Source organism: Gorilla gorilla, chromosome 11 (genome assembly GCF_029281585.2).
Source record: "Gorilla gorilla gorilla isolate KB3781 chromosome 11, NHGRI_mGorGor1-v2.1_pri, whole genome shotgun sequence".
Lineage (NCBI taxonomy): Eukaryota > Metazoa > Chordata > Mammalia > Primates > Hominidae > Gorilla > Gorilla gorilla.
Genome location: NC_073235.2, coordinates 137,644,791 through 137,665,754, shown reverse-complemented (window position 1 = coordinate 137,665,754; position 20,964 = coordinate 137,644,791). Strand labels below are relative to the sequence as shown.

The window sequence follows — 20,964 nt, the reverse complement described above, 5'->3', positions numbered from 1 at the left end:
GCTGGCCAACATCATGAGTCATCAGAGAGATGCAAATCAAAAACACTGTGAGAGACCACCACACACCTGCTGAGACGGCTACTGTCAAAAAACCAGAAAATAACAAACGCTGGTGAGGATGTGAAGGAACCGGAACCCTTGTACACTGTCGACGGAAATGCCAAATGGAGTGACTGCTACGGAAAACAATATGGAAGTTCCTCAAAAAATTAAAAATAGAATTACCATATAATCCAGCAATTCCACCTCTGGGAATATACCCAAAAGAGCTGAGAGCAGGGTCTCGAAGAGATATCTGCACACCCAGGTTCCCGGCAGCATTATTCGCAATAGCCATGAGGTACAACTCAAATGTCCATGGACAGATGAATGGATAAATAAAATATAACATATACATATAATGGAATATTATGCAGCCTTCAACTGTAACATGATAGGCCACAGCATGGATGAACCTTGAAGACACTATGCTAAGTGAAACATACCAATCACAAAAAGACAAATATTGTATGATTCCACCTATGCGAGGTACCTGTAGTAATCAAATTCATAGCAACAGAAAGTGGAATGGTGGGTGCCAAGAGCTGGGGGAGGAGGAAACGGGGACAGAATTTTCATTCTGCAAGATGAAAAAGGTGTGAAGATTCTGCTGCACAACACTAAGGCAACTGAACTGTATGCTCCAGATGGTTAAGATGATAACATTTATATTATGTCTTTTACCACAATTTTAGAATTTTTTTAAAGGCAGTGGGGGAAGGCCATAATGAGTAGCCTATTTTGTTGTCTTCATGTAGTCTCTGAAGAAATTTGTGTCCGGTAACTCACGCTGCAGCCATCACCACATCTACCTTCTTTCAATTTGGGCCTGATAACCTACAGAACAACTCCAAAGCAGTTAAAAAAAAAAGTCAGCCCTCTCTCCAATTGCTTTTACGAGGCAAAAAGTGATCCTGATCCCCAGCGCTAATAAACAAAAAAGAAAACGACACATAAATCCCATCTGGGAATACAGACATGGAAACCTACGCAACAGAAGTCAGCTGAAGAGTGCACCCCAATTAGCTGGAATTAGCGGCGGAATGCAAGGCGGGCGCCCCGAGGGAAGGCGCTCCAGGAAAGGACGGTGACTCACTGTTCACTTTCTATGTGTCTGTAATGTTTGGAATGACTACAAAGGCTTTTATTATTCCTACAATAAAAAGAGTTATGCACACCCGAAGTTTTGTAAAACCATGATCTCAGAAATGATACCACTCAAGACACGTATTCCAAAGGAGGTAACTGTCTAAACTGCTCATTTTCAATCCCAGTTGGGCCTATCGAGTCACCTAGGATGCTTTTAAAATTAAAAAGCCAGAGGTCCCAGCTCCAGGCCAATGGAATCTCTAGGGGAAGGACCTGAGCAGTATCTTTAACCTTCACAGTTGATTCTGATGCACAGAAGGAGAAGTCCTGCCAAGGTTTACAGAGGGGTTAAGGCTTCTCTACATTTAAGATTCCATCCGGCCAGTCCTTCGGCATCAGCGTTCCCAAATGTTTTGAGTTCTGACCAACACGGCTACAACTAAAGCAGAAGCGCTCTAGAAACAAAGGGGGAGTGTGAGTGAGTGTGAGAGTGTGTGTGTAAGAGTGTGAGTGTGTGTGAGTGTATTTGTGAGTGTGAGAGTGACAGTGTGTATGAGTGTGAGAGTGTGTGAGTGTATTTGTGAGTGTGTGAGAGTGACTGTGTGTGTGTGTGTGACAGCGAGTGTGTGTATGTGGGAGTGTGTGAGAGTGTGAGTGTGTGAGCGAGAGTGTGTGTACGTAAATGTGTGTGAGTGTGTGACAGTGTGTGTGTGAGTGTGTGTGTGTGTGAGAGAAACAGCGAGTGTGTGAGAGAGACAGAGAAAGAGGGTGTGTGTGTGTGCGCGCACGCGCACGCGCACGCACGTGTCTCAGCCTGAAAGCTGAGAAGGAAGGTCCCGCTGGGCAGAGGCAGTAAGGGAAAGGCTGGGGTACACACACGCTTCCCTGAGGGGACCCACAGGCATCCTAGGGGCCCACCAGAGGAGGCAGGGCAGGAGCAGGCTCGGGATAAAACCCTCCAAGTTCAGCCTGCCAGGCTCCGTGTGCTGTGTGGAGAAAAAAGTCCGTGTGCTGTGTGGAGAAGAAGCAGAGGCTTCTTCTGTAGAACCACGAAGCCCTTGGAAGTCTGCAGGCCAGGAAGAGGCACGATCAGATCTGTGTTTTCAGTCCTTGGAATAGCTGGAAGGCGACAACTGGCGCTGAAGGCAGCCTGTGCGTGTCTGCTGAGCGAATCAATGAATGAATGGGCAGGAGGAACAAGGGTGGCCTCCCAGTCAGAGGTCAGGGTCACAGAGCCACTTACTCAGAGCCAGCACACACTGGGACGTCCCAGGGCTGCACGTGATGACATGCAACTTCCAAACTTCAGGGGAGGGGACTCTGACCATGAGGAAGGAGCATAGACCCAGACTCTACCGTTCCCCAAAGCCACCCGCACATCAGAGCACTGAACGTACAAAACCAAAACCACCCACAAAATTCTGCAAAAAGCCAGTAAGTGAGATAGCCTAAGCTGTCAGTCTGCCTAACAAGACTGGCAACTTCAACAACACAAAATTAGAACCTCTCAAATGAAAGCTCCCCTGTGGCTACGGGGAAGAGGCGCCCTGGGGGAAGTAGCCCTGGGCTAGGACTAGCTTGAATGCTCTCCTTTCTAAAGCTAACAGCAAAGTCGCCTGGAACCAGGGTGGCTGGTCTCACTTCCAAATCATAAAGGAAGAAAGAGCTCTAGAAGACAGCATCTTCAAAGAAGAGGGCAGTGATCAACTGTGTGAGTTACAACACCAAATATGAAAACCGGCAGAAAGAATCACTTGCACACTGTTTGCATAAAATAAAACCACAATGAAATGACCTAGAAAGGGAGGCAATAAAAGGGTATCAGGAAAAGTATGAAATACACACACACAGGATTTCTCTACTGGTAAAATTGCAAAGCAACGGAAACATCCAATTATGCCGAAAGAACGACTAAAACATATGGTAAAAGCCGTGAGTGTGGATCGGGGAAGGGGCAAGGCAGCAGCCACACAGGGAAACCCAAGCCCGTCTCTTGAGACCTGACAGTCCAACAGACAAGACACATGGCATGCGACGTGAAATACGATATAATCAAGCTTCATTTAACTGATCTATCTGAAACCCCGTGTCCCAGAGAAAATACAATCGATTTGCAAGTATCCAAGGAATAACCACAAACACTGAAGGCATTCTCAGCCAAAGAAAATTTCAATAAATTCTCCAAAGTAAAAAACTGTACTAGACACCACCTGGCCCCAATGCAATAATTCTAGAAGGTAACTAGAAAATAAGAGTAAACAACTTGAAAAAAAAAAAGAACAACTCTGTTGAGTTAAAGACTCCTTAGAAGGTACACGGAGAACACCCCAGGGTCCATCCGGTTCTACAAACTCACTGGGCATCAGGTGGCCATGTTTCTGCAGCCCCTCATGGAAACACAAGCCCCCAGTCCCCACCTCATGAGTCTACTGATGTTGCTACTAACAAATATTCCCTGAGTAGAGTTCAGATTTCCAAAGGGGAAAACCTAGACCACTCCATCTATTATCATTGCTACCACCGAGCTGACCAGATCGCTAACCACCTGGCTACAGCCCAGCTGCTCCCTTCATTCCATCAGCTACGGACTGGTTGGTGGAACCAGGTGGACCTGGGTGTGGTCGCCCTCACCTGAGCAAGGGAAGGAGCGGGCTTCTCCACAGGTGGCAGGAAACCCAGCAGGTGCCTTCACCATCTGGGTGGGAGCTTCCCGTCCTGCACTAACTCTAAGATGAACACACAACGGCCAATCAGAGAAGCCCCACAAAGTACAGATACCTGAGGGCAAGCTTCTCAGGTATAAAGAGTTGTCTCTGCAGCATCCGCCACTCAGGGTGGCAGGGATCCTGGCTCTGATCCTCTCCACCAAGGGTCCACTGTGGCTGCCCCTGTGCCACACCTCCCAAAGCAGGACTCAGCATCACCGGGTCACTGGGTGAGGGGCTTCAGTGACACCTGTCTGTGCAGAGGTGAGCACCAAGAACCAAGGACCCAGGGAGCCAGGGAGGCACGGGAAGGAGGTAACCTGACACGGATATGGAGCCATGAGAATAATTCCTTGTGCAATGAGCGCAGCTCCAATACCACTTAGGGAAGTGCAAGGCTGCAGCAGAAGCTGCAGGGCTGGAAGGTCGAGGACTGCTGCAGGAGACTCCAAGCAGGCAGGGAAGATGGGGAGCCCATGTGTCAGGGTGTAGTGGTGAGACCGCGGCTCCACACCCTCTTGGTGTTAGGGCCTTCCCCTCATCCTCCAAGGAGTGGCTCCTGCTGTAGGTCTGAACTCATCCTCCTGATTACCCACCTGGGAACCTCCCGCCCACCCTCACACGTCATCTGCGACCTCAGGTTCCCTACCTCCCACAACACAGCCCCATCCTGCTCCCCAGTCTGGTCCCGGTTAAGCACCTTGTTCACCCTGGAATTGAGACCTGGCCCCCCGTGTAGGGGAGAACAGTATCACAGTTGAGACAGCCTGGACTTAACTCCTGGCTTCTGCACTTCCCAGCTCACACAAGTCCCTAAACCCCATGGTTCCTCAGTTTCCCGATCTGTTAAACAGAGACAGTAAGAGTCCCTCCCCTCCTATGGTTGTAAGGTTGTAAAGCACTGAAAACACAGGATGGCATGCAGCCCTATTCTATTACTATTATTACTGTAAGCATAATATATGTGTTATGCATGAACACCAAACAAGAATCAGAAAGAGGGAATACATAAATGTGATTAGTTAGCGAAGCAGGATTATGTATTTTTAATATTTCTACTATCAAGAATAATGTTACCTTAATTAAGCAAAGCTTTTTTTACATTTTCTGCCAGACAGGCAATGTTCACATTAGTTTGACACCAGGACCATTTGCCGCCAATGAAAATAACTATTTCCAAAGTTTCAAAAGACCCTTATAATTCAAAGGAATATCAGAGAGTCAAAATGGTGTCCAAGTCACAGGCATCCTCAAATGCAGAATGTGAAATAGAGTTTGCAGAAAATTAAAATCAACATGCCGGTGCCTTGTGTCTCCAGTTCCCCTCGGTTAATATCCAGACCTAAGTGCCACACACAAGATTTACTGCATGGTATTTCAGATACTTGCTATGTTCACGGACACATTAATTATCCTCTTGGCTTTAGTTTCATCATAAAATGGAAACAAAACCATTTACTCCACTGAGTTTCCTGAGGATTAAGAAAGTGAAATAACCTAGCACAGTGACTGCCTGTAGCTGCTCTACAAATGTTACCCACCACCTCCCGTTCTCCTCTTTTTTTAATTACCATTTTTTTAAACGGAGTTTCGCTCTGGTTGCCCAGGCTGGAGTGCAGTGGCGCAATCTCGGCTCACTGCAACTTCGACCTCCTGGGCTCAAGCGATTCTCCTGCCTTAGCCTCCCAAGTAGCTGGGATTACAGGCCAGGCCCGGTTAATTTTGTATTTTTAGTAAAGATGGGCATTCACCATGTTGGCCAGGCTGGTCTGGAACTCCTGACCTCAAGTGATCCACCTGCCTCGGCCTCCCAAAGTGTTGGGATTACAGGTGTGAGCCACCGTGCCCAGCCTCTTTCTCCTCTTTCTCCCGAAGTTTATTTTGTTTCCTTAAAGACAATGGGAGGGGTCAGGTGTAGTGAGCAGGAGATGACCATCCTCAACCTCGCCAGGCCAAATCTCAACCCAAACAACAATTGTTATTTTTGTACATTCCCTTCCAGACCCCATTTGCAAGCTCTACTGCATTGCCTATTTGTAATTCCTAGTAGCACAAGAGGACAGCCACAAACAACCTGACATTCGAAGTCACACAAGCGCAAGTTTTTCCCATCATGCTTAATTGGCAATCATCGGCTGAGCAGTAAATCAGAATTTTGTCCCGAATGTTACTCACCTGTTAGTCGCAGCCCTCCAACACAGGTTCGCTGTGGAAATCACTGCCATTTTACCCATCTTCTTGCTCATGAAAATAACCCCCATCTTCCCAGAATAACGATCCCACTCCCAATTTAGCAAGCAGCCAATTTCTAGACAATTTGACTAATGACAAAAAAATCAGTGTTTATGACATCATCTCCCAGCTTTTCACTATTTCCTTTTCACCCTGAAAAACTAATGGTTTTCCTCTGAGCCAGTTGAGGACAGCCGGTTTTCCTATTGCAAAAGGTTGTATTCAAGTTTTCACAGAAGAGATGGGATTAGCCAGGTTAATGTGGGTTCAATACAGAAGTCTCTCCGGATGGCCAGTAAACTCAGCAGCTCACCGGGGTGCAGAGGCAGTGGCTGTCAGGAGTCTGACTACCCAGCCTGGTGAGTTTCACAAACTGACAATTAAAGCCAGGACACAGCCTGTCCGCTGACCTTCCCTGAGGGGGAACTGCCGAGGAGTTCAAGGACTCAGCTGACCAGAGAGAGGTGCATTGATGCTGGGTGCCTCTCACGTGGTTTTCACTGGACAGTCTCCTCTTCTTCATTACCTTTTTTCTCTCTGGGATGAAAGAATGCTGCGACTCCTTCAGTGATTCAACCGTCAGCTTAGTTTCTGAAGTGTTGTTTTGGGTAATAAAAGTAACTTTTAAAAGCTGTACAGGGTGATTAATCAGGAGACAATTTTATAAGAATCTCACAGCAGGCCGGGAGGGAGAAGTACCACATGTGGGTCACGGGAGCACCAGGCTGGGAGACCGACTCTGCTACACGTAGTGCCAGGGCTGTGAAGACGGGGGTCTGGAACAGGATGTGGTGCACAGGGTAGCCTCCCTGCCAGGCCTCGATGATGGATGGGTCACCCCCTGTGCCAGGGAACCCCAGGCAGGTCACCCGGCCCCTTTCAAGTCACGCTTACACATCTAATCGCGTCTTCTCGGTGCCCTTAGATACAAGTTCAAAGCGAGGGAAGTGCAGAAGGACCTGTCCTATCCAGCCACCTGCCCCGGAATCCCTCCCACGTGCTCTTGGGAAGGGGGTCTCACTATGGCCCTCTTTTGGTTCCTTGGACTCACCAAGCCACCATGCCCAGAACCCACCAGTCCACTGCCCCCCTAAATCACCATGCACTTCCTGGCCTGCTCATTTTTCAGGCCCCCCTACTTAGTGGGGCTTCTTTAGGGATCCTGTCCTGACCCCCAGTACAACCTCATGAACCCTGACCTTTCCCCTGGTGCACTTGAATGCCCCTTCTCCCCTGCTGGGCAGTGAACTCCCTGTGGGCATATGCTGCATCTGGTGGGCTCCCCATTTATCTCCCCCACCCGGAATGCAGAGGGGCTCAGCAGTGAGTCAAGGAATTAAAAGGCATTAAAGCGTGAACAAGAAGAGGGAAAGAGCCAGGACCATGTCCCAGAGAGTTAGAAAAGGGGTCAGCTCTCAGGCTTGATGTCAGGGCCCCTCCCCAGCCTCCTGAAGGTGTCCTCCACACTCAGAACAAAAAACCAGAACTCATGGACAGTTTCCTGCTTCTAAGCAGCCCCTAGGGCATGCTGGGAATGCTGGCCAGTCCCTTATCCCCCTAGCTGGGGTTTCACGAAGCCCCAAAGTGCTGCCTCATGTTACCTATAGGTGGATGACTCACAAATACTGCGGTGCCAAGACCTGAGGAGGCAGCCAGGCCCCTGTGCAAAACTACAGGAGACAGGCCAAAAAATATTCCGCCCATAAATTAGTTTTCCTCTGTTGCCAGAAAGAAGGCTTGCGACACCAGACCGCAGTCAAAGATCCAAATTACAGTCTTGCAATCAGCAGGAGGCATGACAAACTCTCCCCTTAGTGAACCCAGAGGTCCTGAAAACCAAGTCTGTGCTTTTACCAGATGCCAGATCCAACTGCAGTCCGTCTTGTCACAGCTGATCAAGTGACACAGCCACAAAATCACTCTGGACACCCATGACGACATGACCCTGGAGAAGCTTACAACAACAGTTCCGAAGCTGAATGCATGAAAACCATCACTCATCCCCTTCTAGGAGGGAGTGGGCCCTGAAGACCTCCCAACAGAAACACCTCCTGGACTCTAGAATATACAGTTACTCCCAGATGTTAATGCTTCTGAAGCTGGCATGTATGTGTGCATCCTGAAACTGAAGTATGCGCTTAAGGCATCAACATTACTCTGTTGACCCACCCTCCTACTCCAAAAGCGCAGGACGCAAAGCACTTCAGGATCTGGAGAAACAGAAAGCCTTCCCCAAAAAAGGATGGGAACAAGTATGGCTGCTCTTAAAGTTCACCAAGTTTTATACAACAGATTCTGGAACTCTTCCCAACGTCACTCCCTTTTGAGGTGCTTTTCTGTATAGTAATTATACAGTCACCCAACAATTAATATAATTACAAGTTCTTCATAGATTTTAAGCACAATAAAAGTAAAAGATTCATTCAAATGAGAAACTTAACATGCATGGAAAAATCTATATATCAAAGATGTTCATTGCAGTGTTGTTTATAATTTCAGAATAACTGGGAAGTATCTATTCATAAACACTTGTTAAACAAACAGGGTACTGTACCTATACAAACCTGACATGAAAAATGAGGATGTAAATCTGTATTTATTGATCTGAAAATATGTCAACAATTTTAGATAAAAAGCTGTTTTTAAAAGCACAGTATTGCTGGGAGTGGTGGCTCACGCCTGTAATCCCAGCACTTTGGGAGGTTGAGGCAGATGGATTGCTTGGGATCAGGAGTTTGAGACCAGCCTGGCCAACGTGGTGAAACTGTGTCTCTACTAAAATATTAAAATTAGTATAAACTGTGTCTCTACTAAAATATTAAAATTACTGGCAAGTGCCTGTAATCCCAGCTACTAGGGAGGCTGAGGCGGGAGAATCGCTTGAACCTAGGAGGTGGAGGTTGCAGTCAGCTGAGATTACATCACTGCACTCCAGCCTAAAAAGTCTCAAAAAAAAAAAAAGCATAGTATTCATTCAATAAATACTTATTGAAAAATTGCTATGTACCAGGTACACAGGCAAGACCACTCACTGTCTCAGCCTGTTTTTGTTTGGAAGCTCTATACTTCAAGTGAAAATATCTGAAAGACGCATATGAAAGTGTCCAGAGTGGTCATCATGGGTGGTAGAATTCCACTGATGTGATTTTTTTTCTTTTTACATTTTCTAGTGTTTCTAAAACAAACATGTACGAACATGTAATTTATTCAGTAATTTAAAATACATAAGCAGAAAAGTTTTTTTTATTATTATTTTTTTTTTTTGAAAAGAAGAGGCCAGGCACAGTAGCTCACACCTGTAATCCCAGCACTTTGGGAGGCCAAGGCGGGCAGATCACTTGAGGTCAGGAGTTCAAGATCAGCCTGGCCAACACAGTGAAACCCCCATCTCTACTACAAATACAAAAATTACCCGAGCCTGGTAGCATGCACCTCTAATCCCAGCTACTAGGGAGGCTGAGGCACAAGAATCGCTTGAACCTGGGAGGCGGAGGTTGTGGTGAGCTGACATTGGGCCACTGCACTCCAGTCTGGGTGAGAGAGGGAGAGACTGTCTCCAAAAAAACCAAAAGCTGAAAGAAAATCACAAGGAACAATTCTGAAAACAACTCATATGTCTATAAAGTACTTACAGTGAACAAAAGATGCTTATCACCTCCCCACCCCACCCAAGAAGTCAGGGCAGGTAAAGACCTCTTGCAAACAAAGGCACAGGGGCCTCCAGCACTTGCTGCTGGTCCTTCTATGCTACCTGCCAGAGCCACACTCCACCCCAGGTCTAGGGACCTGTAGCCTCATCAAACACATCCCCCTCCTCACCCCCACCCCCACCACCCTACTTCCTCCAGGAACTTCAGGAACTGGGCAAAGTCGGCATGGATGAGCCCTAAACCTTATTTAGACACTTAGGACTGCATCAAGCCCCTGGTCCACACCTACGAGCTTTTTAAAGGTCAAGTTGAGCATCAAAAGAATATCAAACCCTTACACTCTGTTCAACTCAGATGCTGGAACATCACAGAAATTCTATTAACTCAGTATCTAAGAATAAACTATGGTACATGTACACAAGACAAAAGAAGCAAGGCATGAAGAACTGCACGCTGACAAGCACGGGGCTCAAAACCAACATGGGGGCCGGGCGCAGTGGCTCACACCTGGAATCCCAGCACCCGGGGAGGCTGTGGCAGGTGGATCACCTGAGGTTGGAAGTTCGAGACCAGCCTGGCCAACATGGTAAAACCCCGTCTCTACTAAAAATACAAAAATTAGCTGGGCATGGTGGCGCACACTTGTAATCCCAGCTACTTGGGAGGCTGAAGCAGGAGAATCACCTGAACTCAGTGGGTGGAGATTTCAGTGAGCCAAGATCGCACCACTGCACTCCAGCCTGGGCGACAGAGCAAAACTCCATCTCAAAAACAAACAAACAAACAAAAACCACAGGGACAATGATGCAGCCAAATCCACAGCTAGCAGTACAGTGGCATTGAGTGTGATCTCGTTTAAACTGCCCAACTCCAGGAGCGAAGTACGATAGTCATCATTTTAGAGATCAGAAGGCTGAGCCTCAAAGATGTCCAAAAACGTGACCGAGGTCATAACAGGAAGAGAAGCCAAATATTCGGACACAGACAGGTGTGTGGGGCTGAGACACCCCCTGCTCTTTCCCACTGTGATGTCCCCGCAATGAACCAGGTCCCAACAAAGAGCCATGGAGCTGCCACTGGAAAAAGGAACTTCTCATATTGCGGTCTGTGAAAACGTCATTCCAGCTATTGTTCCCTGACAATGGCTGGGAAACAAAAAACAATGTAAGAAGAACATGATACGTGAGCCATGTAATTCTTACCAAGGATCTTCCTCCATGCAACACCTTTCAGTTTTGCAAATCAGGCTGTTTCATATTTGATTGATTTCGAAGAAACAGCTGTGTACAGAAGTGTCTCAGTGCATAACACAGGGAAAAGGCCAACAAAAATGGGAAGAATCCAAAACCACGGAAAAATCCTACATTACACAGTGCAACTGAGCATTTCAAGTGTGTGTGCATGTGGCCCCAAACAGTAGCGTCTGCTTTCCCCCAATTCAGCAGTTCTGAAAATCACAGGTGGCTCCAATAAGATACACATATAAGCTAAAATGGGCACTAAGTGAACTCTTGGGATTCTGTTTGTGATGACTAGCCAGTGCCTGATCTCCTGATGTCACCCAGAGTCAGCACCCCCTCACACAGGCCTGAAATGAGACGAAAATTCAAAATTGTGTTGATGTCCTAGTCCCACACTGTAAAGGAGAGAACCAATGGCTGCTGCTCTGTACTGAACCGGAACAGAGCATTCCTCTTACAAACATTTGAAATATCGATTCCCCAAACCACGAGATAAAAACAAAAACCCAACTTTCTCGAGGGGATATTTGGGACAGGGGTAAGGAAACGTGAGACCAGACCACAGCAGGAAGAACCACAACCATATCTGTATTCACCACTTTGCAATGGGGCATAGGCCCTGGGCCTAGCATTCTACATGAATTATGTATAAGTGTTACATCAGCTCCAATCATTCTTTTCAGTTAGATCTGAACACAGTAACCTTATTGCCCATTTATGCCCAGGACACATACAAATATTTGACGGCACTTGTACATCAACTATGATTGTTAGGAGGATTTAAAAATGCTTAAATGTACATGCATTTTAATAATACTCCATTTATCTCTTAATCTTAAAGCTATTAAAAAACCAAATCCTCGCCGGGCAAGGTGGCTCATGCCTGTAATCCCAGCACTTTGGGAGGCCGAGGTGGGCAGATAAACTGAGGTCAGGAGTTCAAGACCAGCCTGGCCAACATGGTAAAACCCCATCTCTACTAAAAACACAAAAATTAGCCAGGCATGGTGGCATGCGCCTATAATCCCAGCTACTTGGGGGACTGAGGCAGGAGAATCACTTGAACCCAAGAGGCAGAGGTTGCAATCAGCCGAGATCGTGCCATTGCACTCTAGTGTGGGCAAGAGTGAGATTCCGTCTCAAAAAAAAAAAAAAAAAAAAAAAATCATATCCTCTTACAAAGGGCAACAGTAGAAAATGGGTAAACAAAGGCAAGGTAAACCTACCTGAATTAAAAATTAAATTGCATAGAACTACGGGGACGGCCACTTGACAGTATTTATAAGTAAGCTGTTTATTATTCATAGGGAGGAATTACTTCTATCATATATTGTAAGTTTTACTGCCAAGATGTCAAGAAGAGAATATTGGAGTTGTCACTACATGGCTGTATGAAGTCACCACCCTAAGTTTTCACCGTGCCCAGGCTCTCTCTCTCTCTCTCTCTGCCAGCTCCTTCATGCACTGGGCATGGTGTCTGAGGGGCTCCTGTGTATGGAGGATGCAGAGATAATAAAATGCAACCGCCCCCAAGCAGCACCCTGCCTAGGGGGACAACAGACAGGTAAGAAAGCTAGGACACCGCAGACCCAGGGGCACGATCACTCAGGTGTGTCTGAGAAGGGAGTGTGAACTGGGCCTGGAAGAGCAAGTGAGTCCACTGAACTGTGTCTTAAGGACAAATGGGCCCCCCAGCCAGCCCTCCACAAAGGCTAGTGGGAAAAAGTTGCAGATGTTATGATCTGAAAAAGCATTTGGGGAAGGTCTTTTAACCAGCTGCTCCTGGTGATCAGCTATTCACACCCAATGCTTCCCTCTCAGCACCTGCGGCCACTCCCCACTGCACGGGTACCCCAAGGAGAATTTTCCGCCCCTGCTAGAATCCCAGTCCCTCTGACCCAACCCTGGCTCCCTCCTGCCCTGTCTCCACACCATCAAATACAGTCCAATTTCTTTTATCACCAACGTTCTTCTGCGTGGCCGCCACTCTGCGCTATTTCTTCTATTATAGGAGTTTCTCCACTACCACAGTGACAGGGTTCCAGTCCTCCCGTTCATAAATCCTCTGCACATGATAGACCCAGAACTGTCCCGTCTCCTTTGAGCTCTCAACCCCCTCTCCCGCTACCCCCATCTTTCTCCTCCTTGACTTCAGGGCCCCGCAGGGCACTTGTTCTCCCATCCCAGCTGCTCCTCCACTGGCTCCCCCTTAGCCTTCCTGCCCCTTCCGGGGGTGATCCAGCAGTGTGATCCTGGCCCCTGCTCTTCGCTCTAGGTTCCCATGTATGAGCTCTTCCACATTCACTGCCCAACTCTAAGGAAGTGAGCCCAGGACCGCCCTCTCTCAAGCAGCCCTCTTCTGGCCAGCAGGACAGACCCTTCCCCAGACACCCCCTCAGGGCGAGCACCTCCTTGAATCCTGCACCCCAGGGGCCTCGTGTGCCTCTCCCCAGTCCCAGCCCCGCTCACCATGGCTGGCTCTGAAGTTGAATGACTTTTCCCTCCCACATGCTTACTGCCTCCAAAGAAAGCTCTCACATTTTAAAATAATTTTACTGGTAATTATGATGGAGAAAAAATAATCAGCTTATGTGTGCACCCAAGCTCAAGGACTCTTACGAAGTGTTCGGCTATGGTCCTTAAGCAGTAGGGTTTCTCTTTCCTTCATCTGGGTGGTCCCAGTAAGCCCCTCTGCTTTAATATCTGAGAACAGCTCATCACACCCACCCAGGGGGTCTGCCTGGCTTCATCCTGACCCCCTGACTTCCTGGAAGGAAGACTCTTTTCCTTTCTAGACCAGCAGAAGCAACCAAAGCCAAACAAGTATGTGGACCTCATCAGTATAGGACACGTGCCCCTGGAGGAGGACAGAACTGTTGGGGGGAAGATGGGCTCCGCCTGCCCCTCCTAGCCCAGCACTTCCTCACCCTCTACGAGGCTTCAAGGAAAAACATTCCCTGCTCTGCAAGGGAGATCTCACCTCCTTGGGCTCAAATACAGGGTCTGCCACGCCCTGCCCCAAATTGCACCCCCTCAACTTTCTTCTTGAACAAATTCATCACCACATCCCTGGTGTTCAACGTGGATATACATTACAGTCACCCGGGAAGCTTTCCAAATCTACAGACGTCTGGCCCCACACCCAGACATTCTGATTCAACTGGGGATGGGCCTGGAACATAGATTGTTGTTTTTTTAAGCCCCCCGGGTGATTTTAAAATGCAGCCTGAGTTTTGAAGCCTTCTACTCTTGCTGGCCAAATTCGGTTACTCAGTAGTACCCAAATCCTTTTTTCAGTACTGCTCCTAGGCAGACATGGACCAAGCAGAAGTGAAGCCACAATTTCTTCCATTAAAGTGATGGGGGTGACGGAAGGGGAAGCAGGGGTGTCGTGTGGGTGGGCTCAGTGCAATGAATGGTGAGCAGGACCCAGCTCTTCTTGGCTCACACAGATTGTTAACTATTTAGTAATGTTCCCAGCCCAAACTGGCAGTTTGAAATCAGGCTGGGCATGGTGGCTCGCATCTGTAATCCCAGCACTTTGGGAGGCCAAGGTGGGCCGATCACCTGAGGTCAGGAGTTCAAGACCAGCCTAGCCAACATGGGGAAGCCGGTCTCTACTAAAAATACAAAAACTTCCTGGGCGTGGTGGCGCATGCCTGTTGTCCCAGCTACTCAGGAGGCTGAGGTAGGAGAACAGCTTGAATCTGGGAGGTGGAGGTTGCAGTGAGCCAAGATTGCACCACTGCACTCCAGCCAGCCTGGGTGACAGAGTGAGACTCAAAAAAAAAAAAAAAAGAAAAGAAAAAGAAATTAGCCATGGTGGGAATATTTACGTCACATTGGCAGATACTGCAATCGAAGCTCTGCTTTCTCCTCAGAGAGCAGGTTTACCGGCACACTATGAGCTCAGGGACCTCCTACATTGGAGGGGCTAGAAAAGCTTCCTGCCTGCTCATAAAAATGGGGCAAGGGCAGGGCAACATACCTCACACCTGTAAGCCCAGTGCTTTGGGAGACCAAGGCTGGAGGATCACTTGAAACCACGAGTTCAAGACCAGCCTGGACAACATAGCGAGACCCCATTTCTACAAGAATTAAAAAAAAAAAACTACCCGGGCGTGCTGGTGTGCACCTGTAGTTCCAGCTACTCAGGAGGCTGAGGAAGAAGGATTGCTTGAGCCCAGGAGTTGAAGGCTGCAGTGAGCTATGATTGAGCCACTGCACTCCAGCCTGGGCAACAGAGAAATCTCAACTCAAAAAAAAAAAGAGAGGCAGGGTTGTCCTCAGTTATGCACATTTAATAAAAACTTGGAACCATAAAATCCTTTCAAAGGAAGTATTCTTCTCAATCTCTACAGAAGAGTTGGGCTAACAGGCTTCAGCAAAGAGAGCTCCCCTGAGATAAGCTTTTATTGCGCAGATAAGAATAATCTCATTAGTATGTCATTTATTTGATTGTAAAGAGGAAGGTGGAACCCTTATTGTTCATTTACTTAACCGCCTTCCTATAATCTTAATCTCATTCTAGTGACCCCATGTGCCCAAACACCCTCTTTTCACGGGACAAGGAAAGACGTCGTACCAAATCCTGGGTTATCCCAACTTCAAAGTCACAATCTTCCAAATAAACCTTGCTTCGCCCTGGTGACGGGGTGAGGGTTTCACGAACAGAGGTGCAAAATGGCTGCCTTCCATTTAGGCTGAGAAAGCGTCACATGTTTTAAAGATCTCATCACCTTCAGAGTAAAAGCTATTTTCTAATTGTGTGAGGAAGGCTGGCACTCTGCTATTTGCATGCCTGTATCTTCAGGCTCCAATGTGTGACTGAGAGCCGTTTGTTTCTTTAATTTCAGCACCCTGGGAGATGTGATGACGAGCTCTGGACTTGGACAGATCCAGGTTCAAATCCCAACTCAAGCACTCATTAAAGTCTAAGGTGGGAGGAGTTTCTTAAATTCTTGTAGCTTCCCTGTAAAATGAAACCCCTGGTAGTTTTCGTGAGGATTCAAAAGGGCACACACGCAGCCTAGCATATGGTAAGCCCTCAACGAGTGGTACCTATTTCCATCCCTCAAAATACCCCAAACCTTAAATTAGAGGAATTCCGTACAGCAGTTCTACTTCCTCAAATCCGCATGCTTCCTGATGACTTCAGGAGGCACTGTTCACCTGGAAGATGGGAGGCTGCGATGTTCTACATGGGATTTTACCCTTCTTAAAACACGGCACACAGCCTCTTTCTAAAGCGTATTCTGCACTCCCTCGCCCTCTGAAGACTGATTATTGAGACTTTTTCCCTTTAGCGAGGTCACGGTGGCATCAGGTGCTGGGTTATGTAACACGCGGACGCCCTCAGGGCCCACCGAGGAGCTGGTTTCGGCTTCCTGGAGGATACTGAATCAAGTAGCTGGATTGTTCCCTGGGTATTTGGGGGCTAGATGAATTGATTTTCTGTCACTGCTCCACAGGGTGGTGGCAGAATGTGAGGCTTCTTCCGTGCAAATAGCTGGGGAGCCCAGAGACCTAGCCCAGCTCCCCAGAAGCTGAGTGTAAACGTTGCTTGGCCTGAGGCTCGCTCCTGGCCAGGAGCAAAGCTGACCCGCGCACTGAGAGTGCTCTGAGAACTCTGTTTAGTGATCGGTGACCTTTTCGGATTCCTGGTTGTCAGGCGGCTATCTCGCAACAGAGAAGACCTGATGCCCACCTCCAGGGCCTTAGGAAATGTCCCAGGGGCCTGACTCCAATTTTCAGAAGAAAAATCACAACACAGCCCAATTTAGGTGTGGAATTTGAAAATAATAAAGCTAAGGGAAATCCACATGGCTGGCCAGTTGTAAACAGCAGCTCCTACTCGGTCAAAACAAGGCTGGTACCTGAAACAAGGCTGGAACTGGGAGGTCTGCCTGGAGCCAGGGACCAGGGACGAGGTCTGCCAGGGCCGCACTCTGGAGCTCTCAACCTTGTTTGGGTCAAGGGCTCTGTAAGAAGCTCCCCAGGAAGAGAAAGCACACACACCTCCCACGCAATTTCAGGGGAGCCAAGGGCTCTTAACTGGCCAGGATCCCAGGATTTAAAACCAGGAACACCTCCCAGGATTCAAGGGCGTAAACCACATTCACCATTCGCATATCTTATGATCAGACTAGAATCCAGCATTAGAATAAGAAGAAAGTCTATTCAAGCAGCCCAGAGGGAAATAATTCCAGGCTGCCGGATTAGCAAACAAGAGCAAGGGAGAAAATCCAGGAAGGTCCTCCCTCCGCAGAGAAAAGTAAGAGCACAATACACTAACAGACAAGGCACCCGGTGAAGGATACTTTATCAGCAATTTTTTCAGCCCACTTTCTGGGTCTTTCCAAAACCCCCTCTTGAGCTGTGATCTGCAACTAGGCAGACCCTGATCAGATCCACGTGCTGGTGGAAAGGACAATTTAAAAAATGAAACTATCAAACGACAGACGGTTACAGAAAGAGGATCTTCTACCCTGATTACTTTGTTGTTGTGGGGGTGGCGTGGGTGCTTGGGGACAAAAGGCATGCTGTGAAGTACCTCTCCCCACCTGGGCCTTTGGTACCCAGAATTAACAAATGGCATGGGTTCTTATTTATTGTTTTATAAGATCACTAAAATGTAGTCTTGGGACAACAGGAAAAAAATAATAATAAAGCTCACAGAAGTGTCCTGGGCTTCTCCGCAGCCGGTCATTGTTCATTCAGTAAACAAGTGAGCCATACAAATCTCTAGGAAGCCAGGTTTGTTCAGTTTATGCGTCCTCCCAGAACTAACTGTTCTTTTGGATAAGCACGGCCCGGGCATTCCACAGACCCACAAACATCAGGCAGTGGGCAATCTGGGGTCCCGCCTAAATATCACTGCCCCCTTACTTTAAGAAATCCGCCTACATGCAGAAAGCAGAGGTGGGGGAGGGGGATTGGAGAGCGCTGCCTCTTCCCAAGCTTCCCACTCTGAGGGATTTGGCCGAGTCCCGAGGGCACTGAGCAAGGAACCAGGAATATTGTCCTCAGGGCTCCACTGGACATTCCTGGAGTCTGTTTCCTGGGCAGGACGGCCAGGTGAGAGGCAGCCTATTACACTGCATGACCACTGCAATGAGGAACAGTAGAATGTTCCCCAGCGCCTTAAAGTACAGCCGCTGTCCATCCACGGATGTCAAAACGCTCTGCAAACCACCCATTAATTTTTATGGTGGCCTGAGAAGCAGATTGAGAATCATTACCTTCATTTTTACAAGGCAAGGAACCAAAACCACAGAGGGCGGTGAGGATCCAGGCCTCTCCCATCATTTCATCTGGGCCACGGATCTCAAGGAAAGCCCCCAGCCCACTGGGAAGGGGACTCGTGGTCAGCAGAGATTCTGCCCGGGTAGGGAGCAAGGAAAAAACCCAAACTTTGGAGCTCACAGACGGTCACAAGGGTGAGAAGGGGCGGCTGCATTCAGGGATTCTCTGGTTTAGGCAAGAATGGCTCCAGTTCTAACTTAATGTTCAAATCTGCCAGGCTGTGACAAGGCTGGTAAAAAATGTGGGATTGGGGATGGTTTCCTGTTTGCTGTTTATATTTCTCTTTATCTCTAGCTTTCTGCCCTGAGCATACATTGTTTCTGTAATCAGAACAAAAGTTATGCGAACTTTATTATTATCACGGATAAATTCTATAGTTCCAATCTGCCTACTAACTTGGAAAGAATAAGCAGGAATACAATCTCGCACAGTGTTCTTTTTCAGATCTCATCGATCCATCAGGCTCCACGACCCTCTGCTCGCTGAGTCCGGCGGCTCTCCCGCGGCTCCTCCCGCGCGGCATCTCTGGGCGCCCGACACCCGGTCAGGGTCAGCTGGGCCTGTCCCCAACCCCCGTCTACACCGCAGGCCCCGGGCTAGGAGCCGCGGGACCCAGGGTTGGGGTCCCAACAGACACCCGCCCGTGCCGCGGAGCGGGCTTCTCGGTAAACATCGCTCAGAGAACAACGCGCCTCTATCCCAGCCGGTCCCCACCCGCGGGCCGCCGGCGCTGTCACCTCGCGGCTGCTCGGTCACCCGATCGCCAAGCCAGAAACCGGAGTTTTCAATTTCATCCTCACAGGAGGGATCTCCGAAGAAGTTGAAATATGCATTGTCACCAACAAGTTTAACCGGAGACCGCGCGCCCTTCCCTCCTCCCCAGCGCCGCTCGAGGGGGGCGCCCCGACCCCTCCACGCCCTCCCGTGGCCCCCACGGCCCCCGTGAGCCGAGCGCGCCCCCCGATTTGCGCCCGAGGACGCGTCCGGTTGCCCAGGGAGGCCACCCCGCAGGGCCGCCCGCCGGGAAGTGGCCAGAGCCGGGGTTGGGGGGCGGCCCGAGCGCACGCGGAGGGCTCCGGCGCGGCGCCCGGAACCCCGGGCCGGGTCCCTGCCCACCAGCACCAGGGAGACCCGAGCGCCCGGGGGAGCGGCGAGGGGCGCGCGAGGCTTCCCCGAAGCCGCCCCACGCCCAGGCACCCGCGCAGCCCCGAACTCAGGCGGCGGTGGCACGATCGGCGCCGGGGCAGGATCTGCGCCCGCAAGGGAGTGCAAAGCCCCCGAGCACGACCCCGCGCCCCCGCCGGCCCCCAGGGCCCTGCCGCCCGAGGCGCTCCCCGCCGCCGCCTGCCTACCTGGCTCGCATGGCGTCCCCGCCGGCTCCTGCGGCTCCGCTCGTCGGCCAGCGGCTCGGCCCAGCCGGGGGCGCGCGCGGCTCCGCGGGACTCACGGCGGCGGCGGCGGCGGTAGTGGCGAGGGGCCCGGACCGCCGAGAGTGCCGGGCGCGCTGGGCCCCCGCCTCGGCGGGCGGAGGGTGGTCCCGAGCCGGGGCGGGGGCGGGGGCGGGGGCGGGGGCGGGGGCGGGGGCGGGGGCGCGGGGGGCGGGGCCGGGACCGGAGCTGAGGCCGCGGAGGGGGTGGTCCCGCGCCGGGGCGGGGCTTCGGGAGAGGGGCGGGGCGGGGCGCGGCCGTCTGAGGCTGGCGAGCGTGGGGCGGGCTGGGGGTGGTGCCGCGGCTCCGGGTCCCGGCGGGTATCCAGTCTGGGCGCCTCCTCTTCTTCCTCTGCCCGGAGCCGGCCAGGGTAGCGGGGCCTTGGCCGCCCGGCATCTTCGGGTCTGGGTCCCCGGTACCGAGCAGGTCTGGGTGCTGGCCCGCGCTCCTGTGCCCCCTCGCACCCCCATCTCACACCCCTTCTCCGGGAACCCCTAGCGAGGACCCCTGGGGCGGTGCGGTCCCCCCGCGAGCGGGCGTGGGCGAGGGTCGCGCCGCGTTCGGAGACGCTTTACTACTACACCTTGGCCGAGGACAGTGGAGGGAAGGCAGGCGCGAGGCTGCGGGGGCCGGCGCGAAAGTTACAAACTAACAACAGGGAAGGCAGTCCGGCTGAAAATCATAAAAGGAGGAGAGTTTCCTGCGAAGCGGAATGCAGATTGAAGGGCTCTGGTCCGAATCGTTTACACTTTGTCTGACCTGGGCGCCTCTGGGCCCCCGGCGCGTAAAACAGGCCTAGCACGTAGTAGGCGCTCCATCAATGCCCAGTGAGTGAACGCACCACTTAACTATGTGGCCAGCAACGTCTATGGACCGACACATCTAATCCCAAAAAAAAAAAAAAATCCCAATTTTGGCTAGTCCATTTCACACGAGTAAACTAGAGCTCGGAGGGTTGGTTCGCCACAGCAGGAGAAGGGTAGAACCAGAATCTGAACCGAGGCCGACTCCAGAGGCTGGGGTCTAACCACTGCGCCACTGCCTGGGGCCCTCGGGACTGCGCCCACCCCCACCCCGGGAACCCGGAGCCCAGGAGAAAGCGCGGGTCTTTGCCGGGGAAGAAGCCAACATTTGTTGCACCTGGTCCTGAGCGAGACACACACAGTCAGTCCTCACCATTAACCCCGAGGCAGATACTGTTATTGTCCCTGTTTTATAGGTGGCTTGAGACGTGCAGCACTATGTTATGATCGCATGGGGCGTGCCAGAGTCTGAA

The 20,964-nt window shown here is 50.2% G+C and overlaps 1 protein-coding gene across 1 annotated transcript in view; it reads right to left on the bottom strand.

The window, feature by feature from the left end:
• SH3BP4 (SH3 domain binding protein 4) overlaps positions 1-19,800 on the bottom strand; it is a 104,356-nt gene extending 84,556 nt beyond the window's left edge. The window contains exon 1 of the mRNA XM_004033400.5: positions 19,614-19,800. The gene's annotated coding sequence lies outside the window, so the exon portion shown is untranslated. The remainder of the gene's footprint in view (positions 1-19,613) is intronic.
• Between the last annotated feature and the right edge of the window lie 1,164 nt (positions 19,801-20,964).